Below are 13,021 nucleotides of genomic sequence, written 5' to 3' on the forward strand. Positions count from 1 at the left end.
CGTGGTTAAAGTGAACCAACCACAACCAAAATTGAGCACTGAACCAAAATTGGTAACAACAGCTTCGTACTTGATATGCCTACACTTAATACTTGCCTCTTGTGACAATATGCTCCTCTCAAATGTGTAAGTTTCTCCGTACTTTGTTATTTTTACTTAACTCTGCAAATTAATTATTACTGAACTTTTATGTATTCCTTACATTAAAATCACCACTGCTATTTATTCTTATCATTGATTATATTTTCCGGACCTGCGATGGACATGGGATTCAGTTGGATAATAAGAGACTCGGAGATGTTGATTTCGCTAACGATATCAGCCTCCTAGAGTCCTGCAAACGAAAGCTCCAGCATTACCTTAACCAGCTCAGGGGCGCTGTCGAACCTTTTGGTCTTGAGATAAATACCAACAAATCAAAAAGTATGACGAACACTGGATCTCCACTCGACCTACGATGCAATAACCAGACGATAGAGCAGGTCGTAGAGTTCAAGTACTTGTGAAGTACTATCCACAATTCAGAATCGTGTCAACGAGAAGTCAAGTTAAGAATTGGTCAGGCTGATGCATCTTTCAGGAAACTATCTCAAATTGGCGCAGCCAGAAGTACTCTCTCCGACTCAAGCTGAGCCTGTTCAACAGCAACGTCCTCTCAAAGCTTTGCTATGGTTCTGAAACCTGGCACATAGATCAAATACTTGAAAAGAAACTCCTCGCGTTCGAAAACTTGTGCTTGAGGTGCATTCTATATTCCCACTGGTCCCAAAAAGTGACAAACGCTACTATACGACAGAAGACATCTCAGCCACTGGTAACCAAAGTCATTAAATATAGGAAGTGGAGATACCTCGGACATGTGATCCGCGTGTCCAAAACTCGACTACCGAAGGTCGTCCTTCAGTGGCAGCCACGTGTTACCAGAAGAAGAAGAAGAGGGCGCCCCAAAAACACCCTACGACGCAGCTACCGGGCTAACCTCACAAACCTCAATACCTCAATCCAACCTGAATAGGAAGATGTCTGGGTGGCCGTAGTGATGAGAGATGACTGGCGACTCTTCTTGGATGCCCTAAGCACCTCTGGAGCCACCGGAGGATCTAAGGTCTAAGGTAAGACATTAAATTAAGTTATAAAAGCCTTATTATTATCTTAAACTTTACGTTAAACCTTAAAATCATTACTTTAAAATTAAAATTTTACTTATGCTCCTTCTATATTTACCAGTATATCCCAGTCTCAACAAATATGCAAATGTATTTTTTTAAATTATTATACTAGCTCCGCTGAGAAAAAGCCTAAGGATTTTTCCTGTGCATAATCTACGTTGCAGGCCCTTCTTAAATAGTAATCTTTTTGTGAAAATTGTATATACAAGTTTATAAAACGAACAAAAACCACTATCAATGAATAAATGAAACCCAAAAAGAAGACAGGTTAAAATAAATAATACAAATCAAATATTTAGAAGACACCAGAAATTATAGTTTTTTGCGTCTATTTATAAAATATTAAAAAATTAATAAGAAAACAAACTGAGCTATCAATTATTATTAATAAACAACGTAACCAAACTATCAAATCTTTTTTTGTGACGACACACGTAACAGTTAAGAATACATATTACCGCTGTCAGTATCTATTAAAACTAAGGAAAGAGGAACAAAACAAATTAAACACAAACATTTGAAGAAAGCAAAAGTAGGGTGTAAAGGAACAAACTCAGTAAAGAACAAAGTAAAAGTTACAAGAACGAAAGACTGAAGCACTACAGCGGCAAAAACAGGGACAAATTTTCAGAAGCATCGGAGAAAACCTTTAAAGTAGATCAGAGACAAACAAATAATGTCTATTGAACTAGGGGACTGTTCTAAAAATGTACGTTACTGATGACTTATCGCCTTACCCATTATTCAAGGGTGAATTTCACACTGCTTTTCAGAAAAGAGCTTGAAAATGAGAAAGCTTCTTTTAGTGTGGGATGTTTGTTCGCAAATGTATGTTTATGTAAAAAAAAAGTACGCGAGCCTGATCGTGATTGAAAAAATAACGTCTGAGCACTTCTTGCTCAAAGACCGCCTAATGTTTAGAGAATTTAGAAAGGTATGGTTACCTGGAACAAATATGCTAAATAAGTTTTCGTAGTTCTATTTGATGCGATGAAATTACAAAAAGGGAAAATGAAAATCTGTATTCATTTTACAAATTCATCAACCAATCCAACTTGCTTTATTTTGAATTAAAATAAACTTCCGCGAAATTATTTGTGCGTTAGAATTAATACCAATAATAGACATCAGCTTTTGAATTTTCTCTCCGCTTTTTCTGTTCACTTTCACCATGTAAAGATTTCAAATTCAACTTCAACATCGCTGATTCTTTTTAGTCTTTCAATTCCAGACCTAATCATCAGATTCTTGGTCTTTTCATCAAACTCTCCTACCCACAAAGCAACTATGTATTTACTACTACGTACAGCTAAGTCAATACCGTGAATTTTGACATTTAATTCGCCAAAATATTCTCCAATCATAAGCAATATCAAGTCTAGCCAAAGTCTATCAATTTTCTCACTACTGCCCAATTCGTTTCTATTGATGGTCATTGCAAACTGTCCTCCACCCTTATTGGCTGGATCTTCCCATCTAGGGGATATACCCTTTCTGAAAATACTTAGGTTCTTGGGCTCTGTGATTTGACTGGGATCTTTAATATGTTGTTGAAGCGTCCAAAAGCCTGCGGCGGTATCAAATGATTCAATTTCCATCAGATTCTTGTCCCAGTTTCTGGTTTTACCGGTGGCATCACGAACATACCAAGTCCATTGTCTTTTTAGCTCGTCGACACCTGTTTGAAGATATGGTCCTTCTAGACATAAGCCATTTTCATTACTAGTGTTATCCATATTTGCTAATAATGGTGGATCTGTATTTTTATTTTGATGATTCTGATGTGCGAATGTCTTAAAGAGGAATTTAGTTTTGATAATATAAACGCTTGAAATAGGTGACATCGAAGATAATAGGTGGAAGAAAGACTGCTCAAAGATAAATTTGCAGCTTGCCTTTTTTTTATTCCTCAAAATGTTTGTACATAAGCAAAGTTTTTACCCTTTGCATATGAATGATGTCATAAAAAAAAGTTGGCAAGGAGTTATTTCTCGTAACTAATATCCTTTCTGATCACTTTTATCTTCTATGTTTAAACTAGCAAGAATTGTATATCTCTAAAGGTTTTTCTCGAAAATACCTCGAAGTTTTTTTTTCTGAAAAAAAACAAACTAGCACTTTCTGGCCTGCAAAAAAAAACGATCTGGAGAGGTCACGATATCGGGAAAACTTCGTTTGTATTTTCCCAAAGGTCATCGCATTAAACCTAGGATGACGTGATGACATCATACGAAATTCCTATAAAAAATACTGATTCATTCTTTGCAGGGTTTTGTAGTTATAGCAATGAGTAATTTGTATAAGTCGGGATAACTTGGGAGGAAGTTGAAAAGAATTGTTTCAGTCAATTACTTTTAAATAAACTTGTGGGCTCAAAAACAGGCAGCTCTCATCATATGCAAGAAGTGTGCACTGGGAAATGCTCTTTTTTGTTGTTGTTGATCTGATTAAAAATCAAGACCGTGAAGACAATTCAAGATCGTAAAGTTATTGAACCAAGGAGCCTCAGTTGGAAATAGTTCTGGTTGCAGTGATTCTTAACGCCCTAATTTTTTCTGCCGTTCAGGAATTGATATCAATATAATTTATAAGATGTCAATATACTGTCAATAATGATATCAATATACTTTAAACTCGCACTCTGCATTCATTAATCCTTTTTAACAATCCTGGTGGGTATGGTGATTCTTTTTTGATGATATTATAAATAAAAATACACGCCTTTAAATAAAATTCTTTTCAATAAAGCACAAATGAAGTCTGGGTCCTGTGTGTGGTAGTTTCTTCTCGCTTCAGATTTCATTTGATTATTAACATTTTGTTATTTTCATCAATTTGGAACTTTCTGACAATCAAAGAGAATCTAGTGCAGGTAACACAAAATAAAAGGGTCAGGAAAGTCGACCACTGTGGTGATGATTCTGGTTTTCTCTGAACTAGGCTCCAGCTTAAAAAAAAAACTAATGGCTTGTAATTGTGGCTGCAGCAGTAACGGAAACCTATTAAAAACAAACCGCGACCCATAGTAACAAAAAATTACCATTTAAAAAGATATAGTTTGTTATAGCATTTATGCAAATTGTCTTTATTTATTTTGACGATTTTCTCCTTCACATAAATGTTTTCCTGAATCGAAATTTCAATATAAAACAGAAACTGCTACAGAGTGGAGAACTGTATGTTAGCCTTTGCAATTTTTAAGAGAGACAGCAGTGTCAATTTAATGACTATTTTACTGCTATTTTTTTTTAAAAGAATTGAGCTTTTAATTCCTTTAGTTATATTGTAAATATACAATTTTTTTCCATTGACTCCCCAGCAACAATTTCTCAATGTCTTCTTCTTTATGTTTTATCTGTTTCTTATGGGAATTCTACCTTCTCCCATAAGTGTTTTCCTTACAGGAAATTTCAGTAAAAAATAATAGTAGAGATGCCTCAGGAGGTCCTGATAGGACTCCATATATGGGCATAGAACCACGTGGCTTATTGTTTTTGTCAGTGAGAATGAAAAAACAGGAATTTGGTCACTTGAAAAACAGGAATTTTGTCACTCTTTTGGATGTTTTTATGGTTTTTGTCAGTGAGAATGAAAAAACAGGAACTTTCTCACATTTATGTCTGTTTTATGGATTTTTTCAGTGAGAATGGAAAACAGAAACTTTCTCACTTTCATGGATTATTGAGTCATTAATCAAACTGTTTCCAGGGAATGTCTGACAGATGACGTCAAGTTAATTAATGTCTTTGATGCATTTCAAAAGAAAATTGTCTCCGGGGCAAAGTTTAGATCACACGTGACAGAAGATGTCATGATTGATTGATTGACATGAAAGGGGAATTAATTTGTTGTTTCTAAAGAGAATTGATTCACAAAAGAGGAATTAATTTGTTGTTTCTAAAGAGAACCGTCTCAGAGCGAATGTTTAGATCTTAGCGATGAATTGTTTAGCGCGGGAATCAGGTTTCTAAATAATTTGAAATTTGCCAGCGCAGAGATGCCAAAAAAAGGAACACGCTGAAATTACGTTTAGGGATTATTTGGGCGAAACCGTTTTAGCCATTTTAGGGAATTATTTCGGCGAAACAGTTAGACATTTTAAAAGATGATTTAAAAGATGATTTTAGAAGAGAATTTAAGGGTGAAACTCTGTGGTCGTTATAATACACAAGTTGTATTTTAACAGTCGTGAGGTCCCCTACCCCAACCCCAAAGGCTCCTCATACCCCACCCCAACCCCGAAGGAAGCCCCCGGTCCCCAAAGGTCCACCGGGCTCCCAAAAGACCACCAGGCTCCCAAGTGCCCCCCAGACCCCCACAGGCCCTCCCCAGACCCCCAACGGCCCTCCCCGGGCCCCCAAAGGCCCACCGGGCTCCCAAAAGACCCCTGGGCTTCCAAAGGGCCCCCCGGCCCCCCAAAGGCCCACACCCGGTCCCCAAAGGTCCACCGGGCTCCCAAAGGTCCCCCCGGACCCCCAAAGGCCCTCACCCGGTCCCCAAAGGTCCACCGGGCTTCCAAAGGACCAATCGGCCCTAAAGGACCCCCAGACCCCCAAAGGACCCCTGGCGCCCCAAAGGCCCCTGAGCCCCCATTTTTTAATACTTTTTTATGGCTTTATTATATCTTTTCAGAACAAGTTATTTTCTTAATGTCCATCCTAAACCCATTTTACAAGTAGAAGTACCCATCCTTTTCACCCACAACTTTACTATACTGATTTTTGAATGCTCCAACACCAAGCAATACTTTTCAATGGCATTTCAGAACAAGTTCTTTTCATAATGTCCCTCCTAAACCCATTTTACAAGTTGAAGTTCCCATCCTTTTCACCCACAACTTTACTTTACAGCTTTTTTGAATGCCCAACACCAAGCAATACTTTTCAAAAGGTATTTCAGAAAAAGTTCTTTTCTTAGTGACCGTCCTAAACCCATTTTACAAATTGAAGTGCCCATCCTTTTCAACCACAACTTAGTTATAGGTAAGAGTTTGAAGTTTTACCTTAGAGACTTAGCTTAGAGTTTTAATTTGGTTGAGTTTTAGTTAAAAGTTTAGAGTGTTTTTTTTTAGCTTAGACTCATAGCTTGGACTTTTTGTTAGAGTTCTAGTATACTTTAGTTTTAGTTAAGAGTTTAGAGTTTTTAGCTTATAGTCTTATCTTAAAGTTTTAGTTTGATTTAGTTTTAGTTAAAAGTTTAGAGGTTTTTTTTATCTTATAGTCTTAGCTTAGAGTTTTGGTTATAGTTCTAGTTTACTTTAGTTTTAGTTAATAGTTTAGAGTTTTTAGCTTAGAGTCTTAGCTTAAAGTTTTATTTCGGTTTAATTTTAGTTAAAAGTTAAGAGTTTTTTTTAGCTTAGAGTCTTAACTTAGAGTTTTTGTTAGAGTTATAGTTTACTTTAGTTTTAGTTAAGAGTTTAGAGGTTTTAGCTTAGAGTCGTATCTTAGCGTTTTATTCAGAGTTCTAATTTAGTTTAGTTTAGTTAAAGTTCCGAATTTAGAGTTTTAGCTTAGAGTCATAGCTTATAATTTTACTTAAAGTTGTAGTTTGGTCAAGTTTTAGTTAAGAGTTTCGAGTTTTATCTTAGAATCTTAGCTTAGTGTTTTTGTTAGAGTTGAAGTTTAGTTTAATTTTAGTTAACAATTCGTTGTTTTACCTTTTAGTTTCAGTTAGAGTTCTAGTTTAGATTACTTTTAGTTAAGATTTTAGAGCTTTTAGCTTAGATTCTTAGATTAATGTTTTAGTTTTGTTTATTTTTAGTTAAGAGTTTTGAGTTTTTTAGCTTAGAGTAGTAGATTAGAGATTTTGTTAGATGTCTAGTTTAGTTTAGTTTTAGTTAATAGTTTAGAGTTTTTATATTAGAATCTTCGTTCGTAGTTTTATTCATACTACTAGTTTAGTTTAGTTTAGTTATAGTTCATAATTTAGAGTTCTATATTATAGTCATAGCTTAGAATTTTAATTAAAGTTGTAGTTTGGGTTAAGTTTTAGTTAAGAGTTTCGAGTTTTAGCTTAGAGTCTTAGCTCAGAGTTTTTGCTAGAGTTCTAGTTTAGTTTAGTTTTAGTTAAGAGTTTAGAGTTTTACCTTAGAGTCCTAGCTTAGAGTTTTAGTTAGAGTTGAAGTTTAGTTTAGTTACAGTTAAGAATTTAGAGTTTTAGCTTAGAGTCATACCTTAGAGTTTTACTTAGAGTTCTAGTTTGACTTAGTTTTAGTTAAGAGTTTAGAGTTTTGGCTTAGAGTCTTAGCTTAGAGTTTTTTGTTAGAGTTCTAGTTTAGTTTAATTTTAGTTAAGAGTTTGATGTTTTAACTTTGAGTTTCAGTTAGAGTTCTAGTTTAGTTTAGTTTTAGTTAAGAGTTTGGTGTTTTACCTTAGAGTCTTAGCTTAGAGTTCTAGTTTAGTTTAGTTTTACTTAAGAGTTTAGAGTTTTAGCTTAGAGTTTTTGTTAGAGTTCTAGTTTATTTTAGTTTTAGTTAAGAGTTTAGTGTTTTTAGCTTAGAGTGTTAGCTTAGAGTTTATGTTGAAGTTCTAGTATAGTTTGTTTTAGTTAAGAGTTTTAGCTTAAAGTCTTATCTTAGAGTTTTTGTTAGAGTTGAAGTTTATTTTATTTTTAGTGAAGAGTTTATAGTTTTTTTTTTTGTTAGAGTTATTGTTTATTTTAATTTTAGTTAATAGTTTTATTTTTTACATTTTTTTTTAATTTATAGTTCCATTTTAGTTTAGTTTTAGTTAATAGTTTATATTTTAACATATAGTATTATCTTAGAGTTTTAGTTAGAGTTCTAGTTTAGTTTATTTTTATTTACAGTTCAGAATTTAGAGTTTTAGCTTAGAGTCATAGCTTAGAGTTTTACTTAAAGTTATAGTTTGGTTAAGTTTTATTTAAGAGTTTAGAGTTTTTAGCTTAGAGTTTTTGTTGAAGTTCTAGTTTAGTTTAGTTTTAGTTAATAGTTTAGAGTTTTAGCTTAGAGTCTTAGCTTAGAGTTTTTGTTAGAGTTGAAGTTTCGTTTAATTTTAGTTAAGAATTTTATGTTTTACCTTTTAGTTTCAGTTAGAGTTCTAGTCTAGTTTACTTTTAGTTTAGAGTTTACAGTTCTTTAGCTTAGAGTCTTAGCTTAGAGTTTTAGTTGGAGTTCTAGTTTAGTTAATAGTTTAGAATTTTATCTTAGAGTCTTAGCTTAGAGTTTTTGTTAGAGTTCTAGTTTGTTTAGTTTTGAGTTCTAGTTTAGTTTTAATATATTTAAGAGTTTGTAGTTTTAACTTAGAGAATTAGCATCGAGTTTTAGTTAAGAGTTTAGAGTTTTTTATCTTAGAGTCTTAGCTTAGAGTTTTTGTTAGAGTTCTAGTTTAGTTTAGTTTTAGTCAAGAGTTTTCTTTTTTAACATAGATTATTAGTTTATATTTTTATTTAGAGTTCTTGTTTAGTTCAGTTTTAGTTAAGATTTTATAAGTTTTTATCTTAGATTCTTATATTATAGTTTTTTTTAGATTTATAGTTTATTTTATTTTTTGTTAAGAGTTTAGAGTTTTTATATTATAGTCTTAGATTAGAGTTTTTTGTTGAAGTTTTAGTTTAGTTTAGTTTTAGTTAATAGTTTAGATTTTTAGCTTAGAGTATTAAATTAGATTTTTTGTTAAATTTGAAATCGAGTTTAGTAATGCTTTAGAGTTTATAGTCTTAGATTATATTCATTGATTAGAGATTTTTTTGGATTTATATTATATTCTATTTATGGTTAATTTTTTAAATATTTAAAGTATATTAAAATATGATTGTTATATTTTATTTTAGTTTTATTTATTAGTTTGTATTTTTTAGCTTAGAGTCTTAGCTGAGAGTTTTTGTTAGAGTTCTAGTTTACTTTAGTTTTAGTTAAGAGTTTTGTGTTTTACCTGAGAGTCATAGCTTAGACATTTAGCTTCTCCACGTTTAAGTTAGGTTAGATTAGGTTAGCTTATCATTCGTGCTCATGATAAGCTAAACTAATCTAACCTAACTTAAACGTGGAGAAGCCTAACCTCTAACCTAACCTAATCTAACCTATGGTTTTGGTATTTCTATGCAATATTTTGTAATTTTGTGGTTATGCTAGTTTGTACTAAACTTGAACTCTAACTAAATCTCTAAGCTAAGACTCTAGACTAAGCCTATAAGATATAATTCTTAAGTAAAACTAAAATAAACAATAAATCTAAATAAAAATCTGAGATAATACTCTAAGCTATAACTATAAAATCATAACTAAAACTAAACTAAAAGAAACTTTAACCCTAACTAAAACTCTAATCTAAGACTTTAAGGTAAAACTCAAAACTCTTAACTAAAACTAAACTAAAACAAAACTCTAACAAAAACTCTAATCTAAGACTCTAAGCTAAAACGATAAACTCGTAACTGAAACTAATCTAAACTGGAGCTTCAACAAAAACTCTAAGCTAAGACTCTAAGCTAAAAACTCTAAACTCTTAACTAAAACTAATCTAAACTAGAACTCTAACAAAAACTCTAAGCTAAGACTATACGCTAAAATTCTAAACTCTTAACTAAAACTAAACTAAACTAGAACACAAACTAAAACTCTATGCTAAAACTCTAAGGTAAAACATCAAACTCTTAACTAAAAGTAAACTAAACTAGAACTCTAACAAAAACTCTAAGCTAGGACTCTAAGCTAAAAAACTCTAAACTCTTAACTAAAACTAAACTAAAGTAAAACTTCAATAAAAACTCTAAGCTATGATTCTTTGATAAAACTCTAAACTATTAATTAAACTAAACTAAAACTCTAACAAAGACTCTAAACTACGACTCTAAGCTAAAAACTCTAAACTCTTAACTATAACTAAACTAAACTTCAACTCCAACTATAACTCTAGGCTAAGACTCTAAACTCTTAACTAAAACTAAACTAAACTAAAAATTCAAGCTAGATCTTGAAGGTAAAACTCCAGATGCTTAACTTTATCTAAAATAAACTAGAACTCTAACAAAAACTCTAAGCTACGACTCTAAGCTAAAACTATAAACTATTAACTAAACCTAAACTAAACTAGAACTTCAACAAAAACTCTAAGCAAAAGACTCTAAGCCAAAAACTCTAAACTCTTAACTAAAACTAAAATAAACTAGAACTCTAACAAAAACTCTAAGCTAAGACTCTAAGCTAAAATTCTGAACTCTTAACTAAAACTAAACTAAACGATAACTCTGAATAAAACTCTAAGCTAAGACTATAAGGTAAAACACTAAACTCTTAAATAAAACTAAACTAAACGAGAACTCTAACTAAAACTCAAAGGTAAAACATCAAATTCTTAACTAAAATTAAACTAAACTAGAACTCTAACAAAAACTCTAAGCTAAGACTCCAAGCTAAAATTCTAAACTCTTAACTAAAAGTAAACTAAACAAGAACTCTAACTGAAACTCTATGCTAAGACACTAAGGTAAAACACTAAATTCTTAACTAAAATTAAACTAAACTAGAAATGTAACTGAAACTCAAAGGTTAAAAACCAAATTCTTAACTAAAGTTAAACTAAACTAGAACTCTAACAAAAACCCTAAGCTAAGACTCTAAGGTAAAACTCTAAACTATTAACTAAAACTAAACTAAACTAGAACTTCAACAAAAACTGTAAGCTAAGACTCAGATAAAACTCGAAACTCTTAACTAAATATTAACCAAGCTATAACTTTAAGTAAAACTCTAAGCTATGACTCTATGGTAAAACTCTAAACTATTAACTAAAAATAAATTAAACTAGAACTCTAAATAAAACTAAGCTAAGATTCTAAGCTAAAAACACTAAAATCTCAACTAAAACTAAACTAAACTAGAACTAGAGTTTTACCATAGAGTCTTATCTTAGGGTTTTTTTTAGAGTTCTAGTTTAATTTAGTTTTAGTTAAGAGTTTAGAGTTTTTAGATTAGAGTCTTAGTTTAGAGTTTTTTGTTGCAGTTCTAGTTTAGTTTAGAGTTTTAGCTTAGACTTGGAGTTTTAATTAGAGTTATAGTTTAGTTTAGTTTTAGTTAAGAGTTTAGAGTTTTAGATTAGAGTCTTAGTTTAGAGTTTTTGTTAGAGTTCTAATTTAGCTTAGTTTTAGTTAAGAGTTTAGAGTTTTAGCTTAGAGTCTTAGCTTAGAGTTTTTTTTAGAGTACTACTTAAGTTTAGTTATAGTTAAGAGTTTGAAGTTTTAACTTAGAGACTTAGATTAGAGTTTTAGTTAAGTTTAGTTTTACTTAATAGTATAGAATTTTAGCTTAGAGTTTAAGCTTAGAGTTTTTGTTAGACTTCTAGTTTAGTTTTAGTTAAGAGTTAAGTGTTTTTAGCTTAGAGTCTTAGTTTAGAGTTTTTTTTTAAGTTCTAGTTCATTTTATTTTTAGTTTAAAGTTTTAGCTTAGACTTAGAGTTTTAATTATAGTTGTAGTTTATTTTATTTTTAGTTAAGAGTTTTGTGTTTTTAGCTTAGATTATTAGCTTAGTTTGATTTAGAGTTCTAATTTAATTTAGTTATAGTTAAGAGTTTAGAGTTTTAACATAGAGTCATAGCTTAGAGTTTTACTTAAAGTTATAGCTTGGTTAAGATTTAGTTAAGAGTTTCGAGTTTTAGCTGAGTCTTAGCTTACAGTTTTTGTTGAAGTTCTAGTTTAGTTTAGTTTTAGTTAATAGTTTAGAGTTTTACCTTAGAGTCTTAGCTTAGAGTTTTTGTTAGAGTTCTAGTTTAGTTTAACTTTATTTAAGAATTTGATGTTTCACCTTTGAGTTTCAGTTAGAGTTCTAGTTTAGTTTACTTTTAGTTAAGAGTTTAGTGTTTTACCTTAGAGTCTTAGCATAGAGTTTTAGTTAGAGTTCTAGTTTAGTTTAGTTTTAGTTAAGAGTTTAGAATTTTAGCTTAGAGTCTTAGCTTAGAGTTTTTGTTAGAGTTCTAGTTTAGTTTAATTTTTGTTAAGAATTTGATGTTTTAACTTAGAGTTTTAGCTAGAGTTCTCGTTTAGTTTAGTTTTATTTAAGAGTTTAGTGTTTTAACTTATAGTCTTAGCTTAGAGTTTTATTCAGAGTTCTCGTTTAGTTTAGTTTTAGTTAAGAGTTCAGAATTTTAGCTTAGAGTCATAGTTTAGTGGTTTTGTTAGAGTTCTAGTTTATTTTTGTTTTAGTTCAGAGTTTAGATCTTTTGTCTTAAAGTCCTTTGCTTAGAGTTGTTTTTGAAGCTATAGTTTAGTTTATGATTAGTTAATAGTTTATAGTTTTAGATTATAGTCTTAGCTTATAGTTTTTGTTAGAGTTCTAGTTTAGTTTAGAAATAGTTAAGCGTCTGGAGTTTTACCTTCGAGACTTAGCTTGAATTTCTAGTTTACTTTAGTTTTAGTTAAGAGTTTAGAGTTTTAGCTTAGAGTTATAGTTAGAGTTGAAGTTTAGTTTATTTATAGTTAAGAATTTAGAGTTTTTAGCTTAAAGTTATAGTTTAGAGTCTTTGTTAGAGTTCTAGTTTAGTTTAATTAGGAGTTTAGAGTTTTATCATAGAATCATAGCTAAGAGTTTTTGTTGAAGTTTTAGTTTAGTTTAGTTTCAGTTAAAAGTTTAGAGTTTTTTATCTTAGAGCCATAGCTTAGAGTTTTTGATAGAGTTTTATTTTATTTTACTTTTATTTAATAGTTTTATGTTTTAACTTATAGTTTTAGCATAGAGTTTTAGTTTGAGTTCTAGTTTAGTTTAGTTTTAGTTAAGAGTTTAGAATTTTAGCTTAGAGTCTTAGCTTAGAGTTTTGGTTAGAGTTCTAGTTCAGATTAGTTTTAGTTAAGAGTTTAGAGTTTTTAGCTTAGAGTCATAGCTTAGACTTTTTGTTGAAGC

The 13,021-nt window shown here is 31.1% G+C and overlaps 1 protein-coding gene across 3 annotated transcripts in view; it reads left to right on the forward strand.

The window, feature by feature from the left end:
• LOC148951506 (protoheme IX farnesyltransferase, mitochondrial-like) overlaps window positions 1-13,021 on the forward strand; it is a 164,249-nt gene that overhangs the window by 57,551 nt on the left and 93,677 nt on the right. The gene's annotated exons all lie outside the window — the stretch shown is intronic.

Source organism: Artemia sp. Qi Xiang Cuo, chromosome 6 (assembly GCF_049724085.1).
Source record: "Artemia sp. Qi Xiang Cuo chromosome 6, ASM4972408v1, whole genome shotgun sequence".
In the NCBI taxonomy this organism is placed as follows: domain Eukaryota; kingdom Metazoa; phylum Arthropoda; class Branchiopoda; order Anostraca; family Artemiidae; genus Artemia; species Artemia sp. Qi Xiang Cuo.